Source organism: Aythya ferina (genome assembly GCF_964211825.1).
Source record: "Aythya ferina genome assembly, chromosome: 3".
Taxonomy (NCBI): Eukaryota; Metazoa; Chordata; class Aves; order Anseriformes; family Anatidae; genus Aythya; species Aythya ferina.
In genome coordinates, this window is record NC_140298.1 from 107,686,111 (window position 1) to 107,708,411 (window position 22,301).

The window sequence follows — 22,301 nt, forward strand, 5'->3', positions numbered from 1 at the left end:
GTGCTTATCCCTTTTATGCTTAAGTAGCTAGCACTAGCACTTCAGATCTAACCATGAGTTTATATTTGCAGTGAACCATCAGTGCTAACTTCTGCATGAGATGCATGTATGAAACTGAATATTTGCAGGGACTACAGCTACAATATCAGCGGGTGAATTTCTCCTCTACTTTTACTTCCTTTTCTAAATAAAGCCAAAGTAAGCTAGATATTATTTTAATAACTACATTTCAGAACAAGTATCAAAACCATTACATTGTTTTCCCCTTCCTCCAACTGAAACACAAAATTTTGTTTTAAAGTGACTGTTAATTTACATCTAAAATTATGGAAACCATCATTTCTCCTGAAACATTCAATGGTGTATTATTAGCCAGGCTTAGCAGAGAATGAAATTGGGAGGCTGATGAGCTTTCTGAGCAGGGCATCCCAACCCAGCATGTAACATGTGTTACACTGGTCTTTGGCAGCAGTTGTGTTTTCTCTATGTGAACAGAAACACTATCTTTGTTTACAGTTACTCAAGAAGTTTTAATTACTACTTTTTCTTTGGAAGTTAAGAAGCAGATTACAACTTAAAAAAGAAGAAATCTGCTTTTCCCTTGGTAGTCTCGCTGAAAACTGAATACACAGGATGAGATACACTAGCTTAAAAATGCCAATCGAAAATGTAGGTAGGTATTTAGCTCCAACAGTTTTTTACTACCTTTGTTGAATACTGCTGTTTGAGAGGCAATTCTAGTTTTATAACTAGAAACTACAGAAAAGACACTGTAATTATGTTTACTGAAAAATTTAGCTAGGTTTATTTTTACCTAAAAAGGATGTAAGAATTTTTTATTCACACTTAGAGGTGAGATAAATCAAAAGTAAAACACCCTTGTAAAGACATCGATCATTACCTCTAACAAAAATTCAAACTATAACTTATTTAAATAGTTCATTTAAAAATAGTTTAGGTACAGAAACATAACTCATTAAAAATGTTAAATTCAGTATATAAGTCATACATGACACAGATGTAACACAACATGTATACATACAGATACTACACACAAAGTTGCAAATCAGCATATTTAACTGAAAACTGAGAATTAGTTGCTTGTTAAAGGGGAAGAATGCAAATCAAGATTAAATTGTAACAAAATAATGTAAATCAAGATTAAAATAATCTACTGAACCAAAGTCTTCTATTTGTTGACTCAAAGCTATCTAGTCTATGCGTCCAGAGACAAGAAACTGCTGTACGGCAGTAAAGCACACAGCAGAATGTCTCTGTGATTTCAGCTCTAAAAGTGTCATAAAACTCAGGTTAATTTCAGCTCCGTACTTAGATGATGTGAGTTCTTCAGAGGATGGGGTGAGACAGGTAAAAAACCCTCAATTATTCCCAATTTCATTATAAACAAATATCATGATTAGAAGATACAAATTTCCTGAAAAAAAAAAAAAAGTTTTATTTAGGCAAATCAAAATCAGCATTTTCTTTTAATCTTCAACAGTAAAACAACCAGTCTGTAATAAAGCATTAGAAGATGACAGGAAATTTAATTATGTTTTCTTCTTTCTCCTCAGAGCCAATCAGTATTTTACTTGTAGTTTATTCAACTCACCTATTAATAAAAGTAGTATAGCTGAAAACTTCAGAAAAAAAGTGAGAGATTTAGTAAAAAATGCTCAATTGGGGGTTGATGGGAAGCAATGGAAATTTACTTAGGGAATAAATAGTTAAAAGAACACAGTCAAATACTAAAGGAGTCATAAATCAGTCCTAAACCAGTGTGTTTCCGCAGGGGAAACAATCTCTTCCATCAAATAGATTATTTCTGTCAGATACAAAGTATGAATTTCTATGTATTTAAATTTTCTATCAGATACACCAAGTTATTAGCACTGTCATCTTTACTAAGCAAAGAAAAATCCCTGTGGAAAAAATATACTTCAAGTAGTAAGTGTACAGTGACTGAATAGACTTTTTGCATCTATCTCACCTTTCTGCTATTCCAAAGCAGAATTGTTTGAAGTCTACAAAAGATTCCAGCTAAAACAGGATCTATACTCTGAGAGTGTACCAGTGCTATACTCTCCTCAGTGCCATCCAAGAAAAGGTATTGACTACTTTCAATTAGGTCCTCTTCAACCCAGTTCTTGAAGAATCGGCTTGGTCATGGCTTGCCCAGCCACCCAATCTTTCAACCATAAATGCCAAAAATAACTCATTGCCTGAAACACCATTATCTTTAGCTTACTAACAATTATATTTCACTAGCCTAAAGAATCAATGCAGTAAGACCAAGAATGTTTGATCTTTCAAATCAAGTGAAATACACAAATGAGAAGATCCTTACTTTCTTCTATGAAGTTTAACATGCTGTAATAAATGACTCTGACTTTTTAATACATTTAATCCAGAACCTGCACTGACTATCACGAACTTCATAAAATAGTGATAACAGAAGGTTCTTTGAAAACGTGCTATTATCACCGTATTCTAGCCAGGAAGAAAACTACAATATAGAAAAGGATAACTTTATGCTACTTGATTTGTTTTTGCAAAAGAGTGTAGTTAAGGCTATTACCCACTAAGTGGCATTATCAACTCAAACATGTAAATTTGACAAAAATAATCATAGTACAGTTCATTTTTGCTCCTAGAAACAAATTCATGGAAAACCAGCTTATTCCTCATGCAAATATCTAGCAGAAGAGAAACAAGAACATTTACAAATATCTAGCAGAATAGTCAGGTCAGAAATAAAACTATCATGACAGAGATATTAAACTAACCAAAAACTTTACAGTGATATGAGTTCAAATTAGATAGATAAAGGTATCATAAGGTATTTAAAAAGTAGCTGGCATTTCAAACTGTTGTGCATCAACAGTTCTAGTGCTTCCTACTGTAAAACGTAAAGGCAACAGAAGTCACACCAGATGTTTATTTTACTTTAGATGAAATACTTTACTTTAGATGAAAAAAATAAATCTAATATATCAGGTAAACTAATTCACAGAATCACAGAATCACAGAATTTTCTAGGTTGGAAGAGACCTCAAGGTCATCGAGTCCAACCTCCAACCTAACGCTAACAGCCCTCCACTAAACCATATCCCTAAGCTCTACATCTAAACGTCTTTTGAAGACTTCCAAGGATGGTGACTCCACCACTTCCCTGGGCAGCCTGTTCCAGTGCCTCACAACCCTTTCAGTGAAGAAGTTCTTCCTAACATCTAGCCTAAAACTCCCCTGGCTCAACTTAAACCCATTCCCCCTCGTCCTGTCACCAGGCACGTGGGAGAACAGGCCAACCCCCACCTCGCTACAGCCTCCCTTGAGGTACCTAAAAAGAGCGATAAGGTCGCCCCTGAGCCTCCTCTTCTCCAGGCTGAACAAGCCCAGCTCCCTCAGCCGCTCCTCGTAGGACTTGTTCTCCAGGCCCCTCACCAGCTTCGTCGCCCTTCTCTGCACCCGCTCAAGCACCTCGATGTCCTTCTTGTAGCGAGGGGCCCAAAACTGAACACAGTACTCGAGGTGCGGCCTCACCAGAGCTGAGTACAGGGGGACGATCACCTCCCTAGCCCTGCTGGTCACGCTGTTCCTAATACAAGCCAGGATGCCGTTGGCCTTCTTGGCCACCTGAGCACACTGCTGGCTCATATTCAGCCGACTGTCCACCATCACTCCCAGGTCCTTCTCTGCCTGGCAGCTTTCCAACCATTCCTCTCCCAGCCTGTAGCTCTGCTTGGGGTTATTGCGCCCCAGGTGCAGGACCCGGCACTTGGCCTTGTTAAACTTCATGCAGTTGACCTCAGCCCATCGGTGCAGCCTATCCAGATCCTCCTGCAGAGCTTTCCTACCCTCAAGCAGATCGACACACGCACCTAACTTGGTGTCATCTGCGAACTTACTGAGGGTGCACTCGATGCCCTCGTCCAGATCATCGATGAAGATATTAAAGAGGACCGGCCCCAGCACCGAGCCCTGGGGGACGCCACTAGTGACTGGCCTCCAACTGGACTTGGCTCCATTCACCACGACTCTTTGGGCCCGGCTATCCAGCCAGTTTCTAACCCAACGAAGCGTGCGCCAGTCCAAGCCAAGAGCAGCCAGTTTCTTGAGGAGAATGCTGTGGGAGACGGTGTCAAAAGCCTTGCTGAAGTCAAGGTAGACCACATCCACAGCCTTTCCCTCATCCACCCAGCGCGTCACTCTGTCATAGAAGGAGATCAGGTTCGTCAGGCATGACCTGCCTTTCATAAAGCCATGCTGACTGGGCCTGATCGCCTGCTTCCCCTTCAAGTGCTGCATGATGACTCTCAGGAGGATCTGCTCCATGAGCTTTCCTGGCACTGAGGTCAAACTGACAGGCCTGTAGTTTCCTGGGTCTGCCCTCCGGCCCTTCTTGTAGATGGGCGTCACGTTTGCTAGCCGCCAGTCGATTGGGACCTCCCCCGATAGCCAGGACTGTTGATAAATGATGGATAGTGGCTTGGCCAGCTCCTCTGCCAGTTCCCTCAGTACCCTTGGGTGGATCCCATCTGGCCCCATCGACTTGTGCACATCTAAGTGCCGTAGTAGGTCACCAACCAGTTCTTCATGGATAATGAGGGCCACATCCTGCTCCCCATCCCCTTCCACCAGCTCAGGGTACTGGGTATCCAGAGAACATCCGGTATTGCCGCTAAAGACTGAGGCAAAGAAGGCATTGAGCACCTCCGCCTTTTCCTCATCTCTTGTAACTAAGTTTCCCCCCGCATCCAGTAAAGGATGGAGATTCTCCTTAGTCCTCCTTTTTGTGTTGATGTATTTATAGAAACGTTTTTTGTTATCTTTAACGGCAGTAGCCAGATTGAGCTCCAGATGAGCTTTGGCCTTCCTAATTTTGTCCCTGCACAGCCTCACTACTTCTTTAAAGTCCTCCTTAGTGGCCTGCCCACTTTTCCAAAGCTTATAAACCCTCTTTTTCCTCCTAAGATCAAGCCACAATTCTCTGTTGAGCCAGGCCGGTCTTCTTCCCCGCCAGCTCGTCTTTGGGCACGTGGGAACAGACCGTTCCTGCGCCATTAAGACTTCCCTCTTGAAGAGCGCCCAGCCTTCCTGGACCCCTCTGCCCTTCAGAACCGCCTCCCAAGGGACTCCACCAACCAGTGTCCTGAGCAGCTCAAAGTCAGCCCTCCGAAAGTCCAATACAGCGGTTTTACTGGTCCCCTTCCTGGCCTCGCCAAGAATAGTGAACTCCACCATTGCGTGGTCACTCTGCCCTAGACAGCTCCCGACGATCACGTCCTCCACCAGTCCTTCTCTGTTTGTGAAGAGAAGGTCTAGCGGGGCACCTCCCCTGGTAGGCTCACTAACCAGCTGCGTCAGGAAGCTATCTTCCACGCTCTCCAGAAACCTCCTAGACTGCTTTCTCAGGGCTGTGTTGTGCTTCCAGGATATGTCAGGGAAGTTGAAGTCCCCCACGAGTACAAGAGCTGATGATTTTGCAACCTCTGTCAGCTGCCTGTAGAATTCCTCATCCGTCTCCTCATCCTGGTTCGGCGGTCTATAGCAGACCCCGACCAGGACACTAGCCTTGTTGTCCCTGCTGATCCTAACCCAAAGGGACTCGACCTTGTCATTCCCAACCTCGAGTTCTACAACCTCGAAAGACTCTCTAATATAGAGAGCCACACCACCACCCCTTCTATGCTGCCTGTCCCTTCTATAGAGCTTATAGCCAGGCATTGCAGCACTCCAGTCATGAGACTGGTCCCACCACGTCTCCGTGATGGCAACCAAGTCGTAGCCTGCCTGCCGCACGATGGCTTCCAGCTCCTCCTGTTTGTTACCCATGCTGCGTGCATTGGTGTAGATGCACTTCAGCTGGGCCATTGCCTTATCCTCCGGCCTTGCCATTGTTCCCCCTGGCACAGCCCCAACAATCCTAGCCTCAGCCCCATCCCCCTTCCTACCTAGTTTAAAGCCCTCTCAATGAGCCCTGCCAGTTCCTGGCCCAGGATCCTTTTTCCCCTAAAAGATAGGGACCCGTCTGCGGCCATCAGGCCAGGTGCTGAGTAAAGTGCCCCATGATCAAAAAACCCAAGATTTCTGCGTTGGCACCAGCCCCGGAGCCACGTGTTTAACAGGTGGGCTTTCCGTGTCCTCTCTGAACTCCTCCCTGCCACCATAGGGATGGACGAAAACACCACCTGCACTCCCGCTCCATCCACTAACCGACCCAGCCCCCTAAAGTCCCTTTTGATAGCCTTGAGGCTTCTCTCTTCGATGTTATCACTGCCCGCCTGGACTATCAAAAGGGGGTAATAGTCAGAGGGGCGTACCAGGTTAGGAAGCTTCCTGGCAACGTCCCTGACCCTGGCCCCAGGGAGACAGCAGACTTCCCTACGGGTAGGGTCCGGCCGACAAATAGGGCCCTCTGTTCCCCTAAGAATCGAGTCACCAACAACAATAACCCTCCTGTCTTTTTTGGTGGAGGCAGTCCTGAGGCGCGGAGTCGACCTCCTCGCTCCAGGCATCCTCCTGGGAACATTTGCTACCTCTTCCTCACACACCGGCCTCTCAATCTCTAGGGCCTCAAACCTGTTGTGTAAGGGCACCTGGGAAGGTGGGGCCGGAAGGGGAGAGCATCGCCTGCGATGTCGAGCAGGGACCTGTTTCCATTCCTCCTCAGCTCCCAGATCCCCTCCCTCTGCCCGACGGGGACAGGGCAGGGGGTCCGCCCCCATTTGGGGAGTTGACTGTTGCTAATTGATGCTAAAAGATATTTAAAAAATACCAACCATTTGAAAGTAAGAACAGTATTTATTACATTTCAGTAATTATTTAAGGGTTAATTTTCAAAATATTACTTAACAGTAAAAGAAAGAAACTGTAGCTTTCTGAGAAAAGTTTACTGGAGCAAAAGCATTTAGAAACAATATGAATAGAAGAAAAATGTATTAGATCGAAACTCTCATTTTAAAATAGGTTTATTCTATTCCTATTTTTAGTCCCTCATCTTTTATCACTGTTGGCTCATATGTAGAACTGCAGAAAATAAGAAGAAAAAAAAAACTAGTGTCAGTGTATAAGAGACTAGGAAAATGAAATAAGCAACTACTTCTGTCTCTCTTTACCACTTCAAAGCATGTATTTTAAGCTTGTGAAATGTCCTATACATGTACTCATGTGCACATACAATGCTAGAAGAATCAAGACATTCTTTTTCCTTTTACTTATTTTTATTTTATTTTATTTTATTTTTTTAAAAAGGGGGGGATTTTTTTTCCTCACTGGTCACCGAGGAATTGCATTAGGACATAGTCCTTTTTCCCTACATCCGCCTACGACAAACATTTGCTGCAAGTCAGCGACTCCAAAACCAAATTGTTTACAATTAACTCAAAAAGCCATTTAAAAAATTGTTTCTTTGTTCCAGTTGGAAAGAGAGACAGCCAGATGTGTGGCTTGTTGATCTTGCTCTTTTCTGACCTCTGAGTGTAGGAAGAACTGTAGCTGAGGAAGGAAGTCAGCAAGTTGTGTTAATGAAGGTGAACATTACGAAAAAAGATGTTTGCATTTTTTATATAAGAAAATATCTTTGAAGCATTTTTTATTTAAAGAAAAAGGGTATTAAAAAGCCTTTCTTTTTGCTAGTGGTGAAATATTAGAACATTTGTTTCTATAAAAGTCAATAAAGAGTGCAGGTTCTGTTACATTTTAAAAATTCAACCCTTAATTTCAGGAATTTCATAAAGTTTCATCACCGTAAATTAGCAAACACCTCATCATTAACACCTGCCGGGAGACTGTCCTTCTTTGAGAATGCAAAATTCAGGAGAGACATTTAAATTTTGGACTCCAACTGAGTCATACTCTATTATTACAGACAATAATCAGACCTAAAGCTGAGTTCCAGATAGAGAGTGCACCCACCTCTTTGTAAAACACATCTGGCAAAACCCCCAAGACAATGAACAATGTTTTCTACAGTACCTTTCTTCATGTTTCTCCCTGAAGCACGTGTGCTTTATAAATATTCAACAATTAATTAAAGTAAACTGAGTTGAAAACTATTCATTACATGGTTCTATGCACTACACACTGAGATATTTCACTAGCATAATAAAGAACAATCTCTCAAAGACTTCACAGTAACAGACATGAAACATTATCACCTTCTTCCTGAACTTTGAATTATTTTCTAGAAAATGTCTAAAATGTATTCTAAAGTTCTGTGACTACTCTGACCCTCCTTTTATCATGGTACCTGTCAAGTCAGTGAAAGTTACCATACTTGAGATGCTAAGAATGCATTTGCATGTGAAGCAAAAATTTACACCAGAAATTCAGTTTTAGATATTAGTTTTGGCACCTAAGCATCAATCCAGACTCATCAGACAGTAAATGAAGATTCCAAACTGTACTATAGGCATCTACCTTGGTTGTCTAAATTGCATTGCTGTCTTCATCTTAACAACTCACACTAGTTTTGGTAGAAAATGATAACGCCTAAGTTTTGTCAACTGGTTACTATTTCAAGAATATACTTACCATCAAAAGACCTGAACAATATCATCATAGTTCATCTTTCAACATATGCTTATTATGTTACTATTTAATTTAGAATTTATTATGTATTCTTTGAAAACAGGAAACAAAACTAGTTTACTCTCTTCCCACTCCACGTTCTAGTGACCTCTAAGGTCATTTGGAAAATGTTATTAGATCACCATACACATGAATATTCACACAATATACACACAAAAACATTTCTGAGAACAGTTATACAAATGTTTAACCTGATTCTGGAGAATTAGAACAGTATTTCAAGTCACACATTTGGAAAGTTTTCTAAGGGATATGGATCATTTTAAAAACAGCATAAGAGACTTGATCTTCCTCTTTGTGCTAAGAGACGTGGAAAATCTTATCATGCAAGACTTCCAGCACAGCTCAGACAGCTCACAGCTATTACCACAAAGATACAAAGAATTACTTCTGCTGCATATATAAAAATATAAATATAAAATATAAAATTTATATAAAATATAAAATAATTTATATAAAATATATAAATTATTTTATAATTTAAAATATATAAAATTTTATAATATATATAATATATAAAATAATTTATATAAAATATATAAATTATTTTATAATTTAAAATATATAAAATTTTATAATATATATAATATATAAAATTTTATAAAATATATAAATTATTTTATATAAAATATAAAATAATATATATTTTATATTATTTATATAATAATAATATTTTATATAAAATAATTAATATAAAATAATTTATATAAAATATAAAATATAAAAATTCTTTTTGGCTTGCTGTTGTTATATGGTTTTATTTTAAGAAACTTATTTTAGGGAAAAGTGTTTAGATGTTTCTACAGTCAATCTTTAAGGTCATTAATGGCATGTTTTGAAAAAAAAAAAAATCATTATATCTGCAATAGGTTTCTAATAGCAAAAAAATAGGATTTATCAGCTAATAAAGAGATTACCAATTTATTTTTTTTTTCTACCAGTTGTAGTTCCTAGCAAGGGAATTAATAAAAACAATGAACTACGTTGTAGTAAAGATTAACCTTCTATGGACTAGATTTAAAGAAAAAAAAATCCTTAATTCAGTAAATCTCTATTTCTTTATTTTACATTCCTTGTTTCTTATCATTTCCTGTTTCTTCTAACATGTTGGAGTCTTCATTAGCTTTTCTACCATTTTTCCCTTTATTCTTTCTTTTCAGTTTTCTTATCTCTTAAGATCTCCTTGCCCTGTGCTTCAGCTCATCTCAGTCCCCCTCTACTAGGACGGATAAGACCATGAAGAACATTCATTTTTGAGACCCTCTCATCTCCAGTTCAGTAAAATCTTCTTCAACTAAAAAAAACAATTTAAATTCAAACTTAGGCCCATTCAATCTTTATAAAATGTAATAGGTATATCATATACGTATGTATATATATAATGTACATATATATATATCATATACATCATTCTTATTTTAAATTCCACTTGACTTTAATAGAATAGAGCGATGGAAGGCCCTTCAAAGGAAAAAAAAGCGTAAAAACAAAATACACACAGACACTTCACTGATTTAGTCTGTAATCCTTTCAAGCGTCACTTCATTAGCTTACAAGGTAGAAAAGAATAATTACTTACACTGCAGAAGTTAATCAAAGTTAGGATTATAGCCTTCAATCTTAACTAACTTTCCTTCTACCCCTTATATCCACCTCATCCCTTGGACCTGGGTTTGTTCAACCATCTAGTGAAACAAAACAGGAATACTGCTGGTTTTCAACTACACTGGTTCCACTTTCAGCAGAAACCTTTGTGGTCTTAAATTAATGAATCTAAACTTTCCAAAGTCCTCTGCAAGTGGCTTTGTTGCTTTTGAACAAACATCCACATGATTAGCAAATACTTTTACTTTGATAGACTGCCATTGAGATTCCTGGGGTCACTTGGGAACCGCAAATCTGCTTTGATAAATTGCCAGTCAGACTGCTGCCATGTTGGGCTTGGTTTTTACTTACAACAAATTGAAGTCTTTGTGGTCACCTGCCTGCAGCATCCCTTGCTGGATGACTCTCACAGCAGCTAACTAATGACAGAATTCACTAAAGCAGGGCCAGCTTCAAGATTCCTCTCCATATTTCATGATTTCCTTCTCTCCTAGAAACCACTGGATAAAAGCTAGCATCTCACAGGGCCTTAATTACCTTAACAAATTAAGATATTAGTCTCTTTTAGATTTTAAGATTTTAAGTGTTACATGCTGCAACAGCACAGCTCAAATGTCATGTCTGCTTCGCATTTCTCAACAGCCTAGAAAGGGCTGGCAACCAGCAGCGTGTTAGGGTCAGAACCAATAGAACCATTTCCTGCAACTTGTAGCCTTCGGGCTCAGAAATCATAACATATGGCCAAGTTAGTGTCAGCTAAGTGTTACACTGAGTTTTCCATTCTCATCCTTATAATCTGTGTGGTAAATACTAGCAGCCAAATTGGCATGACCTCCAGTATTTCACTATGAGGAAGAAGGCAATCTTCAGGGACAACTGTTGTAATTACATGTACCTATTAAAACCTTCTAGTTCTACTCTATCACCTTCTACTTCCTCCCCAGATACTGAGGTCTCTAAAGTCTCCAGCTGTTCACAAATCCTTCATCTTATTTCTCATGCATCAAATTTGTTCTTGGAGCAGAGTAAGCAAGAGGTTTAAAGACACAGTAAAGCTGATACAACAATTTGTTGCCACAAGTACTGGCACTGATTTCCTTGTGTAAACACCGGTACTTGTTGGATTCCACAGCATGCTGATCCAGAGGCCTAATCTGTCAGAAAACCTTCCAATATGTCTTTAAAATCCTACAGAGTTTCAGCAGCAAATTCCCTAAACCAGCACAAAGATGGATACAGGTGTTGATGCAACAGAAAGGGCAGACAGAACTGAACCACCACATTTTACAGCAACAAGTTAACTAAACTACTTACTCAATAACAAAATTAAATCCTATACATAGTTAGACCATGTAGAGTTGCTAATGCAGTTTCTCTCAGGAAAAGAAAAGTTTAGGATAACTGACCTCTTATTCAATCTCAAATAAAAGTGGACTCAATCAACAAAGATAAACACTCAATATACACAGTAAAGTCTAGCATATTGCATTCTTTAGCTTTCTCATAATCAGTGCAAAATTAAGGAGATACTTAACACAAACACTTACTTATGTCTTACCTAGAAATAGAGTGGTTCCAATTCACATTCAAAAATCCGAAGTGTTGATGCTAAACATTCAACGTCCGTCTGTCACGAAAAACATTTAAGATTACACATGCGATCATTGTGCTTTTCCTCTTTCAGTTTTCAGTTAAAACTTTTTTGCTTGGAAGCAAATACACCAGATTGTATCAACTGAAAACTGAAAATGAGTCTTTTAAAAGTTTGGAGCATCCAAGAAATTTTAAAATAACTGAATTCAAAAAAATCCCACTGGATTGAAATGGTCAGATATTTAAACTGATTTTTCATCCCATATAATTCTACATTACAAATTAAATTTAATTTTGATTTTCATATTAAGCATTGCCAAGATTGCACAGCCGTTCACTGGTACCGATATGTATTGCATTAAGAATGAAAAGAAATAACATTTAAATAATGAAAGGGTAAACACATTTCCAAAACATTATAATAGCTACTTATTACAACAGCTATATTTATTTAAAACAGTATTTACATTGAAAGAAGTCTGGTGAAACTGATTCTAAGTTCACAAATTAAGTTTCCTGTCTTCTGAAACTTCTAAAATAAAGAATGAAACTGAAATGCTTAACAGTGATAATTTCATTCTCAAAGTGTGTGGGGAAAGCTAAGAGAAATGCAAGTAGACCAACCAGGTCCTTTATAAGAATCCACAGGTAGACTTGTTCTTAAGATATGGCTGTTGTATCACTTCTACAACTCTCTAAGTCAAAGAACTTACAATGATGCATGTTTGCTCCAAGAACAAAGTTAAATCAACTTAAGAGAAATAAATCTGCTAAATAAAATATTGGAAGTGAACTTCTTTTTCAATCATATCCTCAGAATTGCTAATTTGGCTCCACAAACACTCTTCACAAATATTCTGTTTCACTGTTCTCATGACTATGGAGAAACAGAGGTTAAGTCATCAGGTCCATAAATCAGTTCATTTAAGTTTGGGCTCTGAAAATCCCATGGTTTCTGGTGCTGTACTTATAAAGATATGACTAGGAACTGGGCCTAATCTAACTATGAATTTTTATTCATTTAATTTCAAAAAAGTAAGCATGTTTAATCACTTCCTGAAGAGAAATTCTCTTTTGAAAATCAGGGAGTGATATGGCACAGATATTTTTTTTCTAAAAATAAGTCCCTCACTACAAATTGTAACAATTCTTATAAAAGCAGATTGAATTAAATCAGAATGAAACACTAATTTCTCAAGTAGAGCACCCACATAGGGAACTAATTAGGAATAACTCCTTTGAGTAAACAAACCTTTATACCAATTAGTAGCTGGTCAAGTCTGGGAACTCCCTTTCTCTAGGGAAAAAAGTCTATTTTCAGCATCACTTTATTTTGCTGCTGGCTACAAATTCTCTAGTTCTGTAGCAATGGAGGGTGTTTAGAATTTAATTTTGAGACAGTTTTCTGGGAATGTGGTCAAGATTTAAAAAAAAAAAAAAAAAAAAAAGGAGCAGTGGAAGACCTAAATAATTGTGGTATTAGGACTTCAGAAGGGATGAGAACAAATCCTATTTTCCATCTAGGCCAATTTTGCCCCAAAGTCTAAACAACAACAACAACAACAACAACAACAACAACAAAAAAAAAAAAAAGGTCACAGTAACAGTGAGATGACTCAAAACAAACAGTAGCATAAGTGAAAAAAAGTACATGGGAAGGAGAATTTACAGCTTTTGTTCTATAAGAAAAGAAAACAAAAACCCTAGGGCGAGAATATTATGCCCACACCACATTTTGAAAGCATCAGTTAGGTGCAATGGTAAAACTGTATCACAGGGCATCATTCAAGGGAGGCTGAGTATTCATTTATTATTTATGACACGTGAATCTGCTAGACAACTGTTCTGTGCAAGATGAAAAGTACATGAGTTGATTCTTACCTTGCTGAAGATGATTCAGAGCCTTCCTGATAATTAGAGAGAGACTGCAATCTGTGAATTTTAAAATTTGTTTGAAAGAATTGTTATTAATCCAAGTTTTGATTACTAAGTAAAAATCAGAAAAGTTACCAAAACGCCTTTAAAACATTATAGTAATTTCCCATTTTTAAAAAGCAATGAGTATCTTTGCTGCAAGGTATCTTCTCTTGTGCATTATGCCCAAAGTAAAAGGTCAATTATCTCATAGTACAGTGCACCAGGATAGTGAACTACTGTTCCCATGGTTAGAATAGCAAGGGAAAGTTCAGACCCAGCTTAGGGAGCTCCTGTAGAGTTAAATTTGACTAGACTCTCAGCAGCTTTAACTGTCTCTATGGAGAGTTGCAAAGAATTGAAGAAAAGGAATTGATAAAACCTTTCAAATGTTTTAACTCCACTACTCGTGGGAAAGAAGCCAAGAAAGAGGCATCAGAGAACAGGCAAGAGAGGGATGGAAAAAGGACTGGAAACACCCCCACAGAACCCAGAAAACTATTGATTTCTTACAGAGTAGTAAAATAGCAACAGACAATTTTTGACCCTCCAGTCCTAGAAAACAAAGGACTAGCTACCATACTTTTCTACAACATTTACTGATTAAAGATGCATCAAACTATCACCACTTCCTTCTTGACCCATCACAAATGACAAATCTGAAAGATTCAGTAACCTCAGCACTAATTAAATGAGTATCAGTGGGAAAGCTTCGAAGAGGGTATTCCACTTACAGCACCATGTTAACTCCCAAGCTACTAAGTGTCTTAGTGCTACTAAGGTATTTTCCTAATTTCATGTAATTGAGGATTAATAGCTGGTTAATAACTAGAAAGAGCGGTCAAGCAACAGTGCACTAAGATTCATATTAAACTGAAACAAAGCAGATTTATTACAATGAATGAGAGAAAGTGAAGATGGTAGAACAGAATGGATGGAAATGTTAAGAAAAAAAAACAAACAACAAAATATTAGTACAGGTAAAGAAAAAGGCCAGTGAAACTTGATGCTTTTCAACAAGGAAAAAAGAAAAAAAAAAAAAAAAAAAAAAAGGAGTTTAGCAAATCCAGCACAGACTATTCTGACACATATTAACTGTTTTTGGAAGGTGCTCACAACTGAAAAAAAAAGACCCTAAATCAGTTTGAGAAAGGGGAGGAAAGCATTTTAGTATTTTAGATACCTTTAACTTTAAATATATACATGAATTAATCCATTAAAAATCTCATGCCAAAGTGGGCATCTGCAGAACTGTATTTATTTGATCCATAATCAGGAAAAGTTAATCAATTTGAAAAGATCAGAAATTTTCAGTCATTGAAGCCAGAGGCAATGCAGTTTAATTGAATTCATAATCTAATATCAAAAGAAAGAAAATAGAACTAAAAATACCTCAGTAAGGGCACTAGAAAAATTATGAAATTTCCACCTCTTTTTGAGAGTTTTAAATTAAAATAGGCTACAAAGCTTCAAACTATAGAATCAGTCTTACATGTTTAATTATGGCAAAGAATTGCTGGAAACCTTTAAACAGATTGCAAATGGGACAGAAAAAATCCAGTCTGTAACTCTATGGAATAAGGAACTGCTATAAAAAAATGAAGTTGTTTGAATGCCATGATGCAAGCACAAAAGTTAAAATATATTTGACAGAAACTTTAGAATTTGTATCTTGTAAAATAATGTATTTAGATTATTTTAAAAAATCTCCATGTTCATATCACATGAGCCTTCTATAATAGTATTAGTGATGCTAAATGAAAACTTTGAAATCTAATGTAGACCTACAGAAAGGTACATAAGTATTTTCTTGAATTATATTGTTTGTTTCCGTTTGTTGATGCTTGATTGATTTGTTTTATTACATAACTTGTCTTTTTTTGGACAAAAACGAACAGTGTGGGCAAGAGTAAACTCTCCTTTAACAGGTGTAAAGTATATTCACAGAAAGCAGACTGGCTGGGAAGTCGACTAGCACAGTTACTTAGGGAGTCCTGCACATTTTTATATAGAAAAAACTAGGTTTTGGCAACAAAACCCAGCAACTATAAAGAAGTAGCTCCAGCATAGCAGAATCATGAAACTACACAAATATTGCTACTTCCACAGAATACTTGTTTCTGTATAAACCTAACACAACCTAGCTACCAGCTGACAGTGGGTTTGTTTTTTAAAAAACTGTACATTGCCTTGTGGAAGTCTTTTAATCTTTTAAAAAACTTTTTCTGGATATCCAAATGTCTTTCAAATTTAAACAATGTGTGTATATATTTTTATATATACACACATATATATACATATTTATATATAAATTCAAATGGCATGTAAAATAATGCCAGCCCAGTTTAGTAAAGCTGATACGATCGAGGGCATTTAAAAGAGACAGGGACCAGATGCCAGTAGGCTCTTCTTGTTCAGCTAGCAATAAATGCCTGGATGGCCTGGGAGGCAAGTTTACTGAGGTAAAACATGTGGCCTGAGTGAGATGCCATTGAGCAGGAAAGCAAGTGCCATGGGAGAGAGAAGATAAACTACGCTGACTGAAAGAGCTTCCAGTTTTCAGATCTTGGCCTTTAATATAATATTCCTTTAAAAGTTTAGATAAGCAAAGATTGATATCAGTCTTCCACAGGAGAGCCAGAGGAATCAAGAGGGTCAACACTTTAAAATGTTTATAAAATAACTTAATACCAGTATACTCCCTACGACACTGTGACCCAGACAGGGGGTGAACAAACACATTTATAAGCAACTGGGAAATCTTGTGTCAGGGAGAAAGGAAAGGCACCTTTCAGCAAGGAAAACACCAGCATGATGAAAACGGGCAGAAACAAATACACACGCTGCTGCTTACTCTGGAAACCTCAGCAAAAAATCCAACCCTTAATGCAGCTTTAAAGGAAGGATGTCAACAAGGAGGAAAACCATCATAGATTAGTGTAGAAGAGACAATTCTGTTACTGCTTCGGTAACACCTAGTAAGTCCACTTATCCCTCTTTAAAAGGCATTTATAAAATGAAGCATGGGAGTCAGTTCCGTACCCTCAGAGCAGGCAGCTGGGGGGCCTGCTGGCAGTAAAGCTTATTATACACCCAGGGATTTGGGCCGTCACAGCCCACCACCAACTCAAACCTAAGGCATAACACAGCTGCTACTTTGAACGTTTCCTGCTGTGTAAGAAATAATTAAGGCTGTATGATCAGCATTCAAGAAAGCATTTATAGCAGAGAGGGCAAGTTAATTCTACCTGCAAATAAAGAGTCAAGTGACGTTGCATCACAGAACAAACTAAATGTGAAACAAGAGTTAAGCAAGATGTGATGTGCAATAGAGGCCAATCTCTAAATTATAACAATGCAACCAGGACATTATTCCACATTTTAGAACTCACTTACTCAAGATAGCACATGTTCCAAAATGAAGTTATGAATCTTTATTTCAATTTAAGATACAGGGAAAAAAGAGAAGCAGCAGAACACACTGATTGATGTATACAGTGAAAAACAAAGGCTTGGTGAAATTTTTAGTACCAACCTGGTACTATTTAAATATTATGCAGGAAGATGAGAGAGAGAGAGAGAAAGATGTTAAATCTGGACTCTTGTGTTCAGGGCAGTTCTTGCTGAATTTCAACTTCAATGGCACCTGCTCTTGGTTTTGGCTCCCTTTACACACAAACCCAGTCACCCATTGCACCCAGCATCCCCAGCCCAATCCACCACTCGGCCCAGCACTCTCCCTGTGGCCCAGGACCTGGTTTCTGATTGTGGGACCATTCCCAGACAGAGGGACACACGCCTGGTTCAGCAGACAGCCTGTGCTGCCCATACAGCTATTCCTCCCTCATCCCCTACAGAAGAGGCTGGGAGACAGATGGAAGCGCTCCACAGACTGGATTCAACCCCTAAGTTGTCTAAAGAGACCCTGGCCCAACTGATATTACATTGCTAAGAGCTTTAATGCTGCTTTAAAAAAATAAATAAATAAAAATCAAGCCACCGGTTTTGGCAAAATATAAAGTTAGACTTAGATCTCCCTGACAGGAGGCAATAAGACAACTAAAGAAGGTTGAAATATTTGCTTGAGACAGACTCCCCAGGGAAAACCTAAAGATCATACCTGTTGTTAGCAGGTTGCTACTGTTACTTTGGATAACAGAAGGCAAAACTTAGGAAAGGGATAAGTTTTACACTTACAGTATACATGTCCTCTGGTCAGAGGACACTGTAGATGACATCTTTTACTTTTATTTTACTCATTTTGATTTAAAATGCCAGACCATTATTCTTCATAAGTAAATATATTTTTAATAGAACTTTCAAAATGGCTAATTGCCTGTGTATTCCCTGGGGTTTTTCTCATACACACAATGTGAAACTTAATTATTCTATGAAACTTAATTATTCTAAGTTGCTCAGGATTATTTTTCCAGCTTTCTAGACACAAATTCTTACCTTCAGATTTGATTGATTTTTTTTCTCAACCCTTCTAAGCACACAAAGAGAATCCTGCCTTTGCTTTCTCAAATATGCTCCTGAATCCCAGCTTCCTGAAAAGTAGGATCTGCAGCTGCATACATAATAAAATATAAAATAGAGCAGGGCAAATGGCCACACTCTGGGCTTGGCAGCAGCTAGCATGGTATAGCTTGTGGCTGGACAACTAAAATCCTGTCCCTCCAAAACAGCATGGCCAGATCCAGACAGCCTTTTGGAAACAGTCCACAGTCTATACTAACCCCAGAACTATGCTTGGGCATAATGTGGGAGAGTGTTAGTTGGCACAAGACAAAACTGTGTCACGAACAGTACTAAATTTGTAACAGTACAGACAGTTGCATGCCACATCCATTCCTTATTTAGTTCCTACTATAAACATGTATCATGATTATAGTTCCCAGTTGCTTCTGGAGAATATCATTTTAAGAAGTGAATTCCGTAAGTAGCCAATGCATTTCAGAATTAACAGGTCACCTTTTCCAGGCACAAGAGCTTCTAGCCTTAATAACACATCCTAATCGAGGCTGTTGGTGCAAATTTGTACTCTCTTAGGATTTAGAATTTTTCTAGTGTATTCAGATAGACAGAAGATGAACATCTGGGATCTGACTTCTTCATTTTAGCAAGCCTGGATTGCTGTCAGTATTACACTGGACCAGACTGTCAGCTGGTATGAAGTGGGCACAGTTCTAGTGACAAGTAGCCAATCTACAGCAGATGAGACTCTTCCCCAGACGTTACCTGCATCAGGGTGGTGGGCAAGGACAAAATTAAAATACTTTAAAAGGTTAGTGTTTTCTTTTTTTTTTTTCTTCTTCTTCTTGTAATTAACAAACTCGTCTGTGTCTTCACAAATTTCTTCTAAATCAGAAATCCTGACTTACTTTTCCTGCTAACACAAATCAAAAGAATTTACACTTAATTTGCACAAAAATAGATACAAGTAACAAGTCTTTGTGCACAAAACAAAGGCATATAATTTTTTTCCAAAGGAAAACATAGCTACACTGGATGCAAATTTTATACTTAGGAAGAATTACTGTCTCTTAAACTTTGCATAGATGTAAATGATTATGCAGTGTCACAAGGTAATGAAAAAATAGAAAAATTAAAACTGAGTATAAAAACATATACTCCTTTCACAAATGCATACCTATAAGTTATCTCAATACATGCTTCTCCAAGGCTTACCTTGAAATAGCCTTAAAATGTAATGGTATTGACAAAACTGTATATTATTCTGCGAAACCTCAACCTGCCATTGGTAACTGTTAGAGTATCGGCTGCCAATCTGGTCCACTGAGCTCTGAAAAATTAAAATATCAAGCAATGCTGCCTTGTCCCTTACCCAGTGTACCAGTCCCAGCCAGTGAACTCTTGTACCCACATTTGCCTGGGAGTACTTTAATCGTAGCCCCTTGAATTATACATGCAATTTCTGTCTTTCAAAAAAGTGACATGAGCACATGCATAAAGATGATCACTTCAGTTAACCAGAAAACTAACAGATCTGCCAACAAAAAAACAACCAAAAAAAATAAAATCCAAATGCCCTCCCACATAAGTGAAGTAACAAACTTCTTAACTCTCAGCAACAGTAACATTGCTGGCATGAGACAGGCATATGTTTTGCACAGATTTTGGCCTAAATCCTAGTTCTGATGTGGAAAAAAAAAAAAAAAAAAAGTAACAAACCAGCTTGTTGGAAAGTGAAAATACAACTGTAGATCCTGAATTACTATGGTCCTTTTTCTGTTTTCTCTGACACGCTGCCCAGAATACATACGGTGTCACTAGAAAAAGATGAAGCTAGGAAATAACTGGTCAATACTGTCATCTCAGTTTTCTCCGGTTTCCTTTGGACTCCCTGACAAAATACTTCATTTCATATGAAAGTAAATTCTTGCATAAAAGATCTTTACTTTTCACAGTTGCTTAAGAAAAAAAAAAAGTCTGGTTTCCAAAGGTAGATCCATTCTGCTATCATTCTAAAACCTGTTATGTTAGATTGAGCTGGAAGAGAGACAGCTAATTTGTATGCCTCCAAGTCACATTGTCTCATACCATCAGTAAGTAGGGAATGTAGAAGACTGACTAAAACCAAATTCATCATTACTGTGGATTGACGTGGAGATGGTTTTGAAAGTATGTTCAGGATATCAGCAGCGAGCATGGTTGGATCTGACAGATTAAGACTGTCCTGGTGCTGGCTGCACCCTTAGATGCTGAAACATAAACCAGTTGAACTCTACCCGTTAAGCCATGGTAGAAGCCGGGTGGCACTTATTTAGAGCTGTTAATTGTCTTCACTCTGTGGAAAAAATGTGACTCTCACCAATGTGAGGACTATGCTTTTTGTCAGAGTACATCAAAAGAAAGCCAGGAGACTCGTGCTTTGCTGTACACTGAAAGACACTGTAAGACTGCAGAACAAGTGGGCACAAGGCCCCCAGTCACGGAAAGCACTGAGACTTCCAGATTTGATTTCTGGGCAAGCCTTCAGAAGATCACCTGAATATTCTGTTTTCTTGAAAACTGGAGAAGAAACTTTTTAACAGTGCAACATTAAGCACTAAACTTACCCTGCATATCTACAGTCACTGGCACAAGATGGGAGAATACCACACACAGTCATTCTTTTAATCACCATCAGGAAAGTTTCTGCAGGTTTGGAGGAAAGCCTAATCCTAGAGAACTGTTTTTTTTTTTTTTTGTTTTCTTTATTCCAAATTCGTTTATATCCAGCTTCCCTTCAGAATCTCTCGTCCATGTAGCAGAAAAGAAAAAAAAAAGTTATTCTAAGAATGAAATGTTTTACTTCAATGTCAGTTGAAGGAAGTACTACCACATACTCTGACAGTTATATCAAATTAAACGCAGAGAGCAGAATGTCTAACACCATGTGGAAGAGTTAGTGAAAGAAATAGCTACCTGAGTAACCTCCCCCCTGCTTCCCTTTGAGATCCGCTCTAAAACAAGTCATATGGCAGCACTTTTCTCCTTTTATGGGCAAAAAAAAAAGGAGAAAGGAAGTCAGCACCACGAGCAGGACTGCATTGCCACGTGAATCAAGAAGCTCAAAGCTGGAAGACTACGTGCTTGTGCCTACCTTGGTGAAATCAGAACACACACCCTGGAAGAGGAATACCATGAATCAGTTGGCAGGCACTTACCACGTATATAATTATGTCACAAAATATTTCATGCTGCTGAACTAGAGAACTTACTGAAAACCAAAGGAGAAAGGGCATGTAACATATTTGTATTTGCTTATCTAACATCTTCTTTCTTTATGTGAATGGCCTATCGCTAGATACGAATCTCTTCTTTTGGAAGCAGCTGTAGTGATAGTATGACTCAGAGCAGTAATTAAAATGCATTCCTGTGAACTATAGTACTTTCTTCTGCGTATATTTCTCTGCCAGTTGCATGCTGCCTCAGTGCCCAGCACCCACTCCCAGTGCCGTGGGAGTTTATTTTTTGTTCAGCACCAAGCTGTGGTCTACAAGACTGTCAGAGAAAGTTACAAACAATCTGACTTACCACAGCTTGGCCTTTTCAAGAAAACTGTCAGAATGTCATTAGCTCAAAACTTGGGAAAGGTAAATGATATAGAAAATTCCCCATGTATCAGGCAAAAAGGAATAAAAGCCTTTTTGTTCTTTTATCAATAGCAAGAAAGAAATCATTGTTTCTGCCTCAACAGTTAAACCCCTAAATCATATAAGGGGACTCCTACCTATAAAAAGCTAAAGAATCGAGAGACAAGAAAGCCCTTTTCCTCACCATGCACAGGTGATGAGACCATGACACTGTAAGAATTCCCATTTCCTCTCCAACAACAGGCAGTCAGGCACATCAGCCAGACCACACATAATGTATGTACATACACACAATGACCTGCAGGGTACCTGCAGACACCTTGCGTGGAACTGGGTACTTATCTGTTGGCCATACAGGTACCTATCAAAGCAAGGTGACCAAGAGCCACCTTGCTTTTCCTCAGCTGCTGATGCGCAGTCATTCAACGTTTTATTTGAGTGCTGCAACTTAATATTCGACTGCTTTGGGACTCATCCTGCAAACAACTGAATTCA

General features: G+C 38.3%; 1 long non-coding RNA gene across 1 annotated transcript in view; it reads right to left on the minus strand.

The window, feature by feature from the left end:
• Positions 1-781: 781 nt before the first annotated feature.
• Positions 782-22,301, minus strand: part of LOC311434818 — a 29,384-nt gene continuing 7,864 nt past the window's right edge. Inside the window, exons 2-4 of the long non-coding RNA XR_014691747.1 lie at positions 13,672-13,722; positions 11,756-11,824; positions 782-1,435 (exon numbers count right to left, since the gene is read on the minus strand). This is a non-coding gene — a long non-coding RNA (uncharacterized lncRNA). The remainder of the gene's footprint in view (positions 1,436-11,755; positions 11,825-13,671; positions 13,723-22,301) is intronic.